This window comes from Simochromis diagramma, unplaced genomic scaffold, assembly GCF_900408965.1.
Source record: "Simochromis diagramma unplaced genomic scaffold, fSimDia1.1 OVJJ01000079.1, whole genome shotgun sequence".
NCBI classification, from domain to species: Eukaryota; Metazoa; Chordata; class Actinopteri; order Cichliformes; family Cichlidae; genus Simochromis; species Simochromis diagramma.
In genome coordinates, this window is record NW_024387075.1 from 5,261,474 (window position 1) to 5,274,446 (window position 12,973).

Consider the following 12,973-nt stretch of genomic DNA (forward strand, 5'->3'; position numbering starts at 1 on the left):
CTCTATCCTGTTCATTTACATTGCTCTACCCACAGACCTGATACCCAAGTCTGTTCACCTGGGTTCTGTGTAATGATAAGAAGTTGTTAAAGCCTGTTCTGTCTCCCCATGGCTCAAATTTGGCTATACAATACATGTGCCAGTTGAAAACAATTTCAGTGGTGGTGTGTGTGCTGTGCCGGCCATTGCACTAGGCTGGGTTTCATTGGCTCTTACAAAAAATGTCTCCATCCCATATTGGCCTGAGGATGAACTCCTCTATCAGTGATTACCATCTCACTTAAAAAGAAAAGGAAATGTAAAACACTGAATCTACCATATATTTATTTAATTGTCTGTACTTGAACCTTTAAAAAACACTCCCAGAGGGATGTTACGAGTTCATTGCATTGATCCTTCCTGATCTTACACCTGTACCAACAATTGGGTTAAAGACCCACTGATTTCCATGCAATGCTTGAAATTATTACTCCGCCTAATTGCAACTGGATACAAAAGGGGAAACACAAGCAAGGCCATCAAGCACTCGGATTAATGCCTCGACCAGCACTGACTTCTGATGAAAAGCAGAGGATCTATATGGCACTTTGTCAGACGTGCTCTCCCAGGACGTGACGTTAGATCCTTCTGCTTTAGGGACAACTAGGATGAAGCCCAGTCAGCAATCCGCATTATCAGAAATCAAACTCCTGGCTTAGCTGGGAGGGGAAAGTGGACGAGGAAGGCCAACATTCACTGTCTGGTAATTAAAAGCAGTTTTATCAGGCCTCCTCTTTCGCTCCATGCCTCTTTTCTTGCTATTGACAAGCTGCTTAGCGCAAAGAGAGCTCAGTTTGACTCTAAATATATGAAGCACACTTATTTAACTTTCTCAGCAAAGAGGGAAAAGCAAGTAAACAAGACAGCAACAAAACTGCCTGGCAGGACCACCAAATTCCTTTCACTTTAGTTTTGTTTTCTTCTGTTTATTAAGAAATGCAGCCTTTGTTCACATCCTCTTTTTCTCTTGATGATTATTATTTCATTAGTCCGTGTCAAACATATTGGGCGGCTCGTTGTGTTTATTGATTAACGAGCCAAAGTCAGCACCATCGTCTCTCGCTGTAATGCTGATATAGAAGATCTTGAAATGCTATTTGTCTACCATTGATTGTTCTCTGCTATATTGGCTGCTACTTGGTATCTTTCTATATCTAATGTGCCCCTTAAACTTAATTCGTAATTATTTAGAGTAAAAAATGTGAGCTTGTAGTTTGGGGCCTTATTTACCTTCATAGATCCAGCAGGGTGGGCTAAATATCACTGGCTTGGTCTCACAAATGTGAGCTGTGAGCTCAGCAAGAAAAACATGTCCCACCATCTGTTCCAGGGCCACGTCCCAACTCAGGTATCCAGATGCAAACCCTCCAGCTGAAATAGAGATGTGTCTCCTCAGCCTTGAAGCCTGAAGCCTGTTGTTTATTGATGCTGCCAGAGCCCCCGCTCAGATCGATACCATCTCACTCAGATGGGCCTTCACAACACGCAGCCTCCAAATTGAGGTCAGGATACGTAGACGGTTATGGCACTTCAGCAGATATGAATTGCCCGAGAGGCTGTGATCATTTGTTACCTCTTCCTTTAAAGTTCATCTCCAAGTTGACCTGTGATGAAGCACGAGGACTTTGTGAGTCACTGGTGGAAGAATTATGAGGAAATGCACCAAGATGCGTATGAACTGACTGGAGAGAAATGGGTTGTGTGACTACCTTTCAGCTCCTCGAACTGCATACTTTTCCTGCCATTTCCAGTCTTTCAGATTCACCTCAGAGGGCCCCTTTTATGGCTGTATGTTGTTTCTGTTGTTTCTAATAAAGAGGAAATATTGGTGCCTTCCTGACCTGCTCATAGTGGCCACAGAAAAATTTATGGGGTATGTCTCCTTTAGTGAGGTAGCATCTGAGCTGAGCCCCACATAAATAACACATCACTAGTTCATCCAAGCTCTCTTGGCTTTTCTTTCATGCTGTGGTCAAATCATTATATTGAATGCAAAATATGACTGTTTGTTTTTTTTTAATTAAAAATGCTCAAAGTGGTGAATCTTTTCCCTTTCATGTAACATTCTTGTAGTGAGCTGGCAGTTTCATCCTAGGAATTTGATTGTCCCAAAATTTTAGATTAAAATATCCTGATTGTTCCCTGAGCAAACTCACCAGGAAACCCATCACTATTTTACTCTGTTCTTCAGTAAACCTCAAAATAAAATATCAGCATGGATTACCTATAATGTTATTTTATTTACAATGATCAGTATCTTCCTTCAAGCAAAGAGATATCTGCGTTCTGCATTGAATAATAAAGTAGTGGTTGGTGAAGTCTAAAATGAAAGTCCATATGGATGGGAATGTCGTTTGGACTGGAGAAGTGTAATCGGAAAGTAACAAAAAGAGGGAAGGTAGTCAGAACTGAGGGGACACTGAGGACAGCTACGAATATCTGGGAATTACGAGGAGGCCGCTAGGAAAGCTGCAACTACCAAGTACCTGCAGAAATTAAGGCAAGTCCTGAGAAATCAGCAGAATGGAAACAACAAGACCTGATCAATCAACACAGATACCCCGATGGGATAAGAAGCTGGCCAAAGGAAGAGATAGAAGCCACTAATGTCAAGACAAGGAAGCTCCTTACCATGCATGGAAGGTTTCACCGAAAATCCAGCACCCTGAGACCGTACCCTAAGCAGAAAGGTGGCCGGGGACTAGTGAGTGTCAGAGCCAGTAGAAGAGGAGCAAGAGAAGAAGCATCATGGAAGGACAGGCTCCTGCACAGTGTGTACAGTGTGATCAGCAGACAGAAGACGTGGCTGACATCCAGAAGTCCTACCAGTGGCTGGACAAAGCTGGACTGAAAGACAACACAGAGGAACAAATCATGGCAGAACAAGCTCTCAGCACAAGATCCATAGAGGCTGGGGTCTATCACACCTGGCAGGCTGTGTAAAGATGCCCCTGAGTCAATCCACTATATAACAGCAGGGTGCAAGATGCTAGCAGGAAGGGCATACATGGAATGCCATAACCAAGTGGCCGGCATAGGAACATTTGTGCCAAGTATGGCCTGGAAGATCAACCTGACGTGGTAGTGGTAGACAAGCAGAGGCAGACGGCCATATCAGATGCAGATATACCAAGTGATAGCAAAATTAGCAAGAAAAAACAAGAAAAGCTGGAAAAATACCAAGGGCTGAGAGAGGAACTTGAGGATGGATGGATATCGTCTGATAATGATGATAATATTGACCAATATTAGCTGTTTGCCAGTCTAGATGACACCCTTCATCATGTTAAGTGTTGACATTGCATAAAGTTTACTTTGCATAGTTAGTCCACCAGAGTACATTGTACATTGAAACTTTCCTTTTGGGAATGCTAAAAAATAACTAGCTGATTCAAGCAGAGTCGAGGGGAGTGTGAAAAAGTAAATAAATATTTGCAAATGTTGGTATCGGGCCGAAAAATCCTATATCGTTCAGGCTATAGTAGCATTTTCCTCCAACGTGTAGTGTCCACATACATATTAAGGAAACATGTTATTTTTGTTTGTTTGTAGTCAACACAGATACCACCACAGAGAGTTCTGGGGGGGAAGTAATGTAAACAAACAGTAACTAAAAGCATTCACAATAGAATAGCAACAACAGCTATACTGTAACTGTATATACATGTGCATGCACATGTGCATGACTGTGGCCAGAACGCGTGACCTCTCTCTAACCACACATTGCTCTGGTGAGGAGTGTCAGGTGGCCGGTTTGTCAGCTGAAATATTCATCAAACAGATCAACGGAAAGTCTGGCTGGCTTTTCAACTGACAACTGCGGCTCAATAATTGATAGAGGAGCAACTGAGTGTTTGTGGGGGTCCTTCTCTTTCTGTAAGTGATGCCTCTGACCTTTGTTGTGTGAAAGAACTCATCACGGCGAGCGAGCATGTGTCATATAAAGACCGACGCATTGAACTAAGCAATGAAAGTAACAAAGGAAATAAATGCTACGATGAAAATGATAAATTCATTGGTTTGGTTTTGTGCTCACACTGAATAATATCTCTAAGTGCCTTTATTGTCTGTGTATGAGGGATTGAAAGCTCAGTAATTAATTTAATTTTCAAAAATAGTCTAACCTGACTTATGACCTGCCACGATTGGAAAACATTTCTTAGTAGAATCAAATCAAATTCATATTAACATGTTATTGTGCTAACAGTATGTGCACTGACAACATGTCAAGTGGGCCATTGTGTCTCACATGTACTAGTCGTTCACAGCAGATGACAAACCCAATACTGTGGTGAATCAGTGGAAAGCTGTAGTGACATTGGTGTGTTTGCTGGCCCTTCCTGCCAGGTGACTAATGCATTACTGCCTGTAACATAAAAATTAATAAACATCTTTAATATTATTTGACTGGGGACAAAGTAGCATGCATTAACTGTGCTACAGGTGGTTAAATATATTATATCTGAATGTAGCTTCACAATTCTTTTGCTAAGTAAATACAATAAGAATACAATGAAGCTGAAGTTTGTTCTCATGGTTTTATTAGTCTTCATATTTTCATAGTCTTCATAGTTTTTATTGACAGTCTTTGTGTTTCATCCAGATATTAGTACAACTTTTCTGAACCATATCTGATTATTTTATGAATTCTATTGTTCTACTAATTCTACGCAATAACTATGACTATAAATATCAGGTTATAGTTGTGGCACACATGCACTGTGTGTCACACATTTTTTTCCTGTGCAAAACTGAAAAATAACAAATAAAAATAACTAGCAAAAAAAGAGAAAAACATTATTACTATGTACATATACTGCTGAGTTATTTTCTTTGTGGTAATTTTCATCATATTTGCCAAAATCTGCAAAGCTTGTGATTCTTTGGTAACTCTTAAGTTTCACAAATGGTCATAGCATTACACAGGCTAATAAAAAGCCGTCCCTTTGCATGCATTTGATGCAACCCAGACTTTAGAAAAGTGCACGTCCTTGAGAGCCGGCAAAAATGTGGGACATAGTCTCTAGAAGTGGGACGGAGAGGACAAGCAATACAAATGCTGTGCTGTCCCACATAAAGAGGGACGTCTGCTCTGTTATTGTGAGTGAAAGTGTTCAGTGTTACCATCCTTAAAAACATTTCTGTGTGTTTTCTGGCCCATCGTGGCTTCCGATGTGCAAAGGGGAGATTCATATGTAAAAATAAATATGTACGATTGCTGTCTTGCACAATCGTACATATACTAGTTATGCATTTATTGCTTCTGGATTACTGTAATTCCTTAGTATCAGGATGTCCAAAAAACTCCCTGAAAAACATTCAATTGATCCAAAATGCTGCAGCAAGAGTTCTGACAGGGACTAGAAAGATCTTTCTCCTCATGTAAAAGGTCCTCAATAACTAGAGAGCTTCTCGTCCCTGAACCTGGTTCTGCCAGAGGTTTCTTCCTGTTAAAAGGACGTTTTTTCTTTCCACTGTCACCAAACTTGCTCATAGGGGGTTGTTTGATTGTTGGGGGTTTCTCTCTATTATAGTAGAGTCTTTATCTTACAATGTAAAGTGCTTTGGGTGATTGTTGTGGTGATTTGGCATTGTATGAGTAAAATTGCATTGAAATGAAATGAAGTGAAACAAAAGAGGACAGCATTCACACTCTTAATTATTTATCACTTACATCTTTTTTTTTAAACTATATCCCGCTAGTACATTTTGTAATAGGTCTCTGATGACTGTTAGCCTGCTGCCTGCTGTCCTTACTGTAAACTGATTTGCAATATTTTTTTAATCATATTTATAGTTTGATAGGTATAACACCAGGTACAGTACGCCCTGTGGTACTACTGCTAACAGCAGATTTGTGTTTGTTTGTTTGGGGGGGGGGTTGGCTCATGAAAGGAATATAATCTTTCTGCTGAGATAAGATCTGTGTTTCTGTGTGTTTCTGTGTGTTTCTGTGTGTGTGTAAGTCCCGCATGGTAATAAACAGCTGGCTGGAAACAAGAGCACAGATTTGAGCTCAGTTTCTTATAAAACGCAAGACAGATTATACCACTGCTATGCTTGCCAGTAATTTGCACTTTTTTTTTCCAGGCAGACTATTTCAGGCCGTTAGGATCAGCCGTCCAGTTGAACAGCTGAGCAAACACTTTCAATGGCTCATTGACTGATGAGCTTCCTTGCATTTTTTTTCTTTTGCAGGTGAAACTCAGAGATGCGTCTTGGATACATGTGATCGCATACATACGGTAAAGTAAGTCTATCTGTAAGCTTAAATCAGTGCTCAGTAACACAGATTCATTTTGTACCATTCACCATAACAGATGAAATCCACTGAAGATGTTTGAACTAAGCCTAAATGAGTACAAAAAATGACTATAATTATGCCACTGAGAAAATATTTAAATATTTTATGGGTAATAGCAATAAGACTGTCCTTGATCTGCAAAGAATGCCCACAAAGAACCTTAAAATATCTGACTGCCTGTTTCATGTTTTCACCAAAAAATAAAAAATACAGCGATTCTTTCATTTCTAAAGTTGTATTTGGTGGGCATTTAATAACCTCAGCTGTTTCCTCATATACTTAATGAAAGTTTGGAGACATTTAATATTTAATGTCTGATAGAGTCTTTCAGATGATCAAGGATACATCCAAAATGTGCTTTTTTTTTTTCAGGGAAATACATGAGTGTTTATCAGCCACTGCTGTAGCCATCATCATTGTTGGGTTAAATCTGCGTGCGTGAGCGCGAACGCGTGTGTCTGTGTGTGTACATGCGTGCGCTCGTCCACACAGCCTCATTGTGGGTTACAACAAAGCCCTGGAAATACAACCTCCAGGGGTCTTACCTGGATGTGGGGGGCCCCCACTTTTTCATTAAAAATTGCAATCCTGCAGCTGAGGCTCCGTTACACCACAATGTGCCAGAACTATGCAAGGGCAAACATATGCGACCTGGACCCAACCTTCAAATGTGCCCCAATAGATAGATCTTTTGCTCTTCTCTATTTTACAACAAGTTTGAATGCAAATTGATGCAGACCGCTTCCAAAGAATCTGTGGGACATGTGGGGGGTATTGTTGTTGGCCTTGCCGTGCTGTTTTCACAAGCGCTTCTTTAAGTATTGAAAAGTCTTCCTGTTTAAATGGATACTAGAATTTACAAATCTGTGAAGAGGGGTTACAGGTCTTTTCCCCCCCTGAAAATCATGCTTAACAATAACTAGGAAAACCGTACAATAAGAATAACACCTATATTCTTTTTTGTTCTTTGCTGTTTAATTGCAATATATCTTTTGTCTCTTTCTCTCCATGTTATGTGCAATAAACTTTGGATCAGTCCATTCCCTGGATTATCATTATGATTTTGCTGGGAATGTGAGAGCAAGGTATTGAGGGCTGGTAATTGAAGTGTCTGAGACCAACCTGCTCTATTGAGATTTGAGAGCAAAGTAGCAATGTAATTACAGGTCATAAGTTGAGCACCTCGGAACCGCAGCGGGTACGGGCAGAGCTGAGCCTGTCAACCACTCTGACATGCACAAATACACACACACACACACACACACACACACACACACACACACACACACACACACACACACACACACACACTTTTTTCACTCAAAATCGAGTAACATTACAGCGCGTGTTGTACGACCATCCACAGAGCATGGCTGCATAGTCCCAAAGCAGGAATTAGAGTTTTTCAATGGTTGCAGCCTTCAAGTTCATCCATATAATACTGCCCCCCAGTGGCAAAATGAGAAACTACTAATGCACAGAGTGTTATGAGGTTCAGCTGAAAGGGTGCTTGCTAATTAGTAGGACCTTACCCAAGAGTTACCCAAGAAAATAAAATGGTTCAATAATCATTTAAAAAAAATAAAATAAAAAATGTATTTTACATTCTGTAGATTAACCAAATTGTAGGATGAGTGATTCTGAAAGAGTAAGTGGTTTGTAATTGATTCGGACACATCCTCTCTTTGGCGAGACCGGCCTGGGGTGAGTCCAGCATTGCGCACCGTGCACCCCCCTCCACCCCCCTTCGCTTGAGTCATTTGTTATCACCTCATGGCTGCACTGGGCAATTGGCCGAGCTCCTCCAGGGTCGAAGGGTCAAGCCTTTAAAAGGGAATTACTTCATTGACACAATAAGAGATGACATTTTATTTGACATCTTACCACCACTTCACCCTCCCCCTCACCCCTCACTAACATCCAGCCCCCATCCTGCATCCTAACTGCTCCCCGGGGAGCACTGGATCTGTGTGAATGTGTGCAGGCTGGCTGGTGCATCCTTGTTCAGTCATTTTTTGCTTGTTTTTACTCTTCCAACAGAATCCATTGGATCATGTTTTTTTTTTTACTGAAAAGTCTCTGATATTCTGACCTAATTTTAATCATAATCTGAACATCCCAATAGAAATTAATAGTAACATGTATCTGTGATTTCAGGTATCATACCTGTATCTAGTGTTTTCAATCCATTCTGCTATGCCTGCGCTTGTGTCACTGCATCCCTGTCAGGTGTATTTAGAATGAACAGACTGCAGATGTTACTTAGGATTCAGGCAGAGACCTGAGGCCTCGGTTTGTGTGTGTTTATGTGAAAGAGAGAGAGAGACAGTGAGTGAGCGAGTGAATGATTGACACCAGACACGTGTGTTGCACTCAGGGGGATCGGTAGGGGCTACGCAGCCAGTCTGGCAGGTCATTATCAGTGTGTCATGCAGTGGCATGACGGCTACTTCCTCTGAGACAAAACACACAACACACACTAACTCCTTTCCCTGAGTCACTGAGGAGTGCCTATCCAAGCCAATCGATTGGGCGATCAATTGGGGACCAACTGGCAATCCCCTGCAATCAATATGCCCCTTGTTGCATGGCTCCAGAAATGCCACAATGGCTGTGGCACTTAATTAAGTTGTTAATTGCTGTGTTAAGCTTTCTCAGGTACCTTCCCCAGACAGTAATTGAGAGTGGCTGGACAATTCGGCTATCGGCAGCACTTTGCTAAATTTAATCACAAATCCAAGTAACGACAGAGGGTGTAATAGAAAGAGCCAAACAGCAGCAATGGTGTCAGTGCAGCAGAGTCAGTGCAGCCTGTTGCAGTCTGACTTCTGTAGGGAAAACATAATGCGGGACTGTTTCCATTGAACATGCTGTTAATTGCACAATGCAGACATCTGGATGATATCATGCAGCTGTGTCAGCACACGCCAGTCAGCATTCTTAGGGATGATTTGGTTTGTTGTGCGCAAAAAAGGCAGTCTCTCCACAGGGTAGATAAAATGTAGGTTATTTCAAACATTTTTAAAAGCTAAGCCTCAATAAAACTTCTATCTCTGATGTTTAATTTTAAGATGCCTCCCAGGTAATATGATCAAGAGTGAGAGCCCTTTACAAGTGTGAAAGATCCAGCGCGATTCGAGCTCTCAAAACACAGTCGGTCTCCTCACACTCTCATGTTAATATTGCAAGCATGTTTACAGCCTGGTTACAAAAAAATGTTGTTGTTTTTTTACCTTTACGTAAACTCTGTTAGTTTATCCTATTATTGAAATTATATGGGGGTAAATCCTTAAAGACTTAAAGCTGGGATATCAAACTCATTTAACATCATGGGCCACATACAGCACACCGCTCTGAGGTGAACCAGAACAGTGAAACTCTCCTTTTCTGTCCGCATGAAGACATTTACATTTAACAGAAAAGAGTAGAGTTAGAGTTAAAAGTCAAAAGTCCTCCTTACCCTCCTTCACATTTTCCAAAGGTTGGATTGGAGTCTTTGCCGGGCCGATTCTGGCCCCCAGGCCATGTGTTTAGCATCCCTGTCTTAAAGTAAAAGGCTGCCAGTTTCTTAACTTAACTTTCAACTTGTGACCTCATCATCTACATGTAAACAGGGTCTCAGTTACCCACACCAATGGAATCAGTTTTAAGCTAAAATGTTGTTAATGCATCTCCCACCAACGCAGTTTTGGAAAGTTGAATAGGTTGTTTTTGCTTGTTTCAGTCTCTTTTGTTGCTGCAGAGGAAACGTGTTGACAGCTGAACAGGATGTTATTGCTGCCATTTTCAAAAGTTTGGAGTCATTAGTGTGATTCCCTTTCATGAGTTTACAACGTTAAAACAAAATAAACTGACAACCAGTGTTGGTCAAGTTACTTGAAAATAGTAATTAGTTACTAATTAATGATTACTTCTCCAGTTACTTTACTGATTACTTATTTTCAAAAGTAATTAGTTAATTTATTACTTAGTTACTTTTTAACAACATGATACACAAGCTGAATAGTTACAAATCAATATTGTATTTTTTCTGCATAATCCATCATATAAAATCAAATAATCAAATGGAAAAGTCTCCTTTTAAAAACTTGTTTTATTAGTTTTAATCTTTTAACTGTATGCACATTACATCAAGCAAAAATTAAATTATGTGCAACAGTCTTTGACTCAAGAAATTGTTTAACATTTAAACCTATTTTCTGCATACTCCAGCATATAAAATAAAATAATATTTTTTTTGTTTACACTCACAAATAGATGCAAGTAAAACACAGCAAAAAATAAAATAAAATCAAAGATTCAGCAGCACTAAGTCCTGTCAGTTATCTAATTTCTCTTTTTAATAGTAATCTGTTACTTTACTCATTACCTGATTTAAGTGATTATATTACAGTAACGCGACATTATATTTGAAAAAAAGAAATCTAACCCGACCAGTTTACTGACCAGCTGAGGTTTTCTAGACTCCAGTATTATGCAGGGATATATGCTGAAGTGTGGAGTTGCTCAGATCAAACAAAGGGAATCTGCATTTGAATGTCCTTTACAGTAATTATACAATATCAGATGCTCCTGGTAACACACTAGGTCTACTTTAGAGAAACACCTTTCACCTGTTTTCTGTGTGTGCTGGGTTTTTTTTTTATTTTATTTTTTTCACAAAAGTGAACTAATTTAATACAATATTGATGTTCCTGCAAGAGTTCTGTGATAAAATAAAACACTCAACCCCCCACGCAGGCCTTTATCCCTCACCACGTGCTTAAACTGCCTCCAACCAGTGTGGGGTTTCAAGGGAGTCAGCCCACTGCTGACTGGCACTTTTATGGCGTTATTAGCACATATCCCACTGTCTCGCCGCCTTTTGTAGCCTAATCCCATTATGTTCAGCACTCAAATGGAATTCAGATGGAATGGTGTCGTCCATTTTAAGAAACGACTCCAAGCGCAGCGGGCGTCTCCGTTCTTATCCCGCTTTGCTGGGAAATTAGAGCTGCACAGGCAGGAGCCTAAAGCGTATCAAATCATCATTACCAAAGAGGAGCTTTAACCTCACACAAAGTGCAAACATTTCTCACTTCTGGAGAGAGAGAGAGACCTGGAAAGTGCTGCCGCACAGCTCCTCCGAGATTTGGTAAGGCGTGCTGGGGCGTAGTGGAGCAAGAAAAGTGGAAGCAGTGCTATGACAATGAGAAACAACCACTGCAGCTTTAGGCTCTGTGAACAGGCTTGCCATTGATTAAAACAGCAAGGTGTGCAATAAAGTGCAAGGCAAAGTGTTGCCTTCCATATGGACCCCCGGACCCTTAGGCTCTGGCCACCAATTGGGCCTTTCTGTCTGCTGCTGTTCCCCCTTTCCTCCTTTCTGCTTCCCCTTCTCTATCCCTCGGTCCCCAGATGGTAAAAACAATTTTCCAGCCCTCTGTCTCTCTCCTCTGCTGCCCGCCACTCTGCAGCCACAAAGGGCCCTGGCCGTGATTCAACCGTTTACTCCAGTAATTAACAGCACCCATACCACAACAATTACAGTCACTAGGCTACTACACTCCAGATATACACTCTCTCTCTCTCTCACACACACACACACACACACACAGTCTTAACTGTGTCACAGTGAAGGGAAGGTAATAGCTGGAAGCTGTAAAAATAAAATCAAAATAGTATTAACCAAAAAAAAAAAGGTGAGAACAACATGCTGGCACTACAGCAATGATTACCTCATAATTAGACGAGACAAAGCTCTCCCCCTGTCTAGTGGCAAAATGCTGTAATTACTGGCATGACAGAAAATCAAAGGCTACTTTGTAAGCAGCAGGAAAAATTAACATTTTAGGCCCCGGAGCTGCATGTCCTGATTAGAAACGTATTAAATCAATGCATTGCTAACTGCCGGACATAAATACGTCCCCTCCTGAAGGGGCCTATAATTGCGAGAGGAGGAATAAAAAAAGAAAAAAAAAGTGGGGTTCAATTTCACAGGGATGTGACATTAATTGTAATGGCAGTATTATGTGGCAAATGTACACCGCCTTTGTTATGAGATGCTGCACTAAAAGCAGCGATTTTCTCAAATGTGTTTTTAGGTTGAAGATCAAAGTGTGTTTTACATAAATTGGTGGAGGGCCCCCACCCGACCCCAGATGCGGTGCCCCGTTCACAATATTACAGCGCACCAAAGCAATAGCATTTTTCCTCTAAATCCAATCTGTTCAGGGCCATCAGGATACTGTACTTTGCTTCATTCTTGGAATCTAATTGATTACGGCCTTTGTTTGACTTTATAGAAATGCCATACGTAGGCTGGGTACAGGTCCATATCTTTCTCTTTGCAATGACATTTCCTGGAGTTTGACGCGTTTTAATGTGTTTTGTTCCTTTCTGTCAGGCCCTGCAGGATGACTCTGTTAAAAAAAAAAAAATTAAATATAAGAGTCTGTCTCATATTATTTGAATCAAGGTTAAATGTAGCCATCAGTGACAAAAACTCAATATAAAGCCAGGTTTAGCAATACAATACTAATTCGTGAGCTGTAGTTATGCTTTTATACTTTTTCCATAACAAACTTTTTGATTTGTTAACATAATGTTTGCTTAATATGACAAATTTGAAAGCCCGTTCGTTGCTAACCA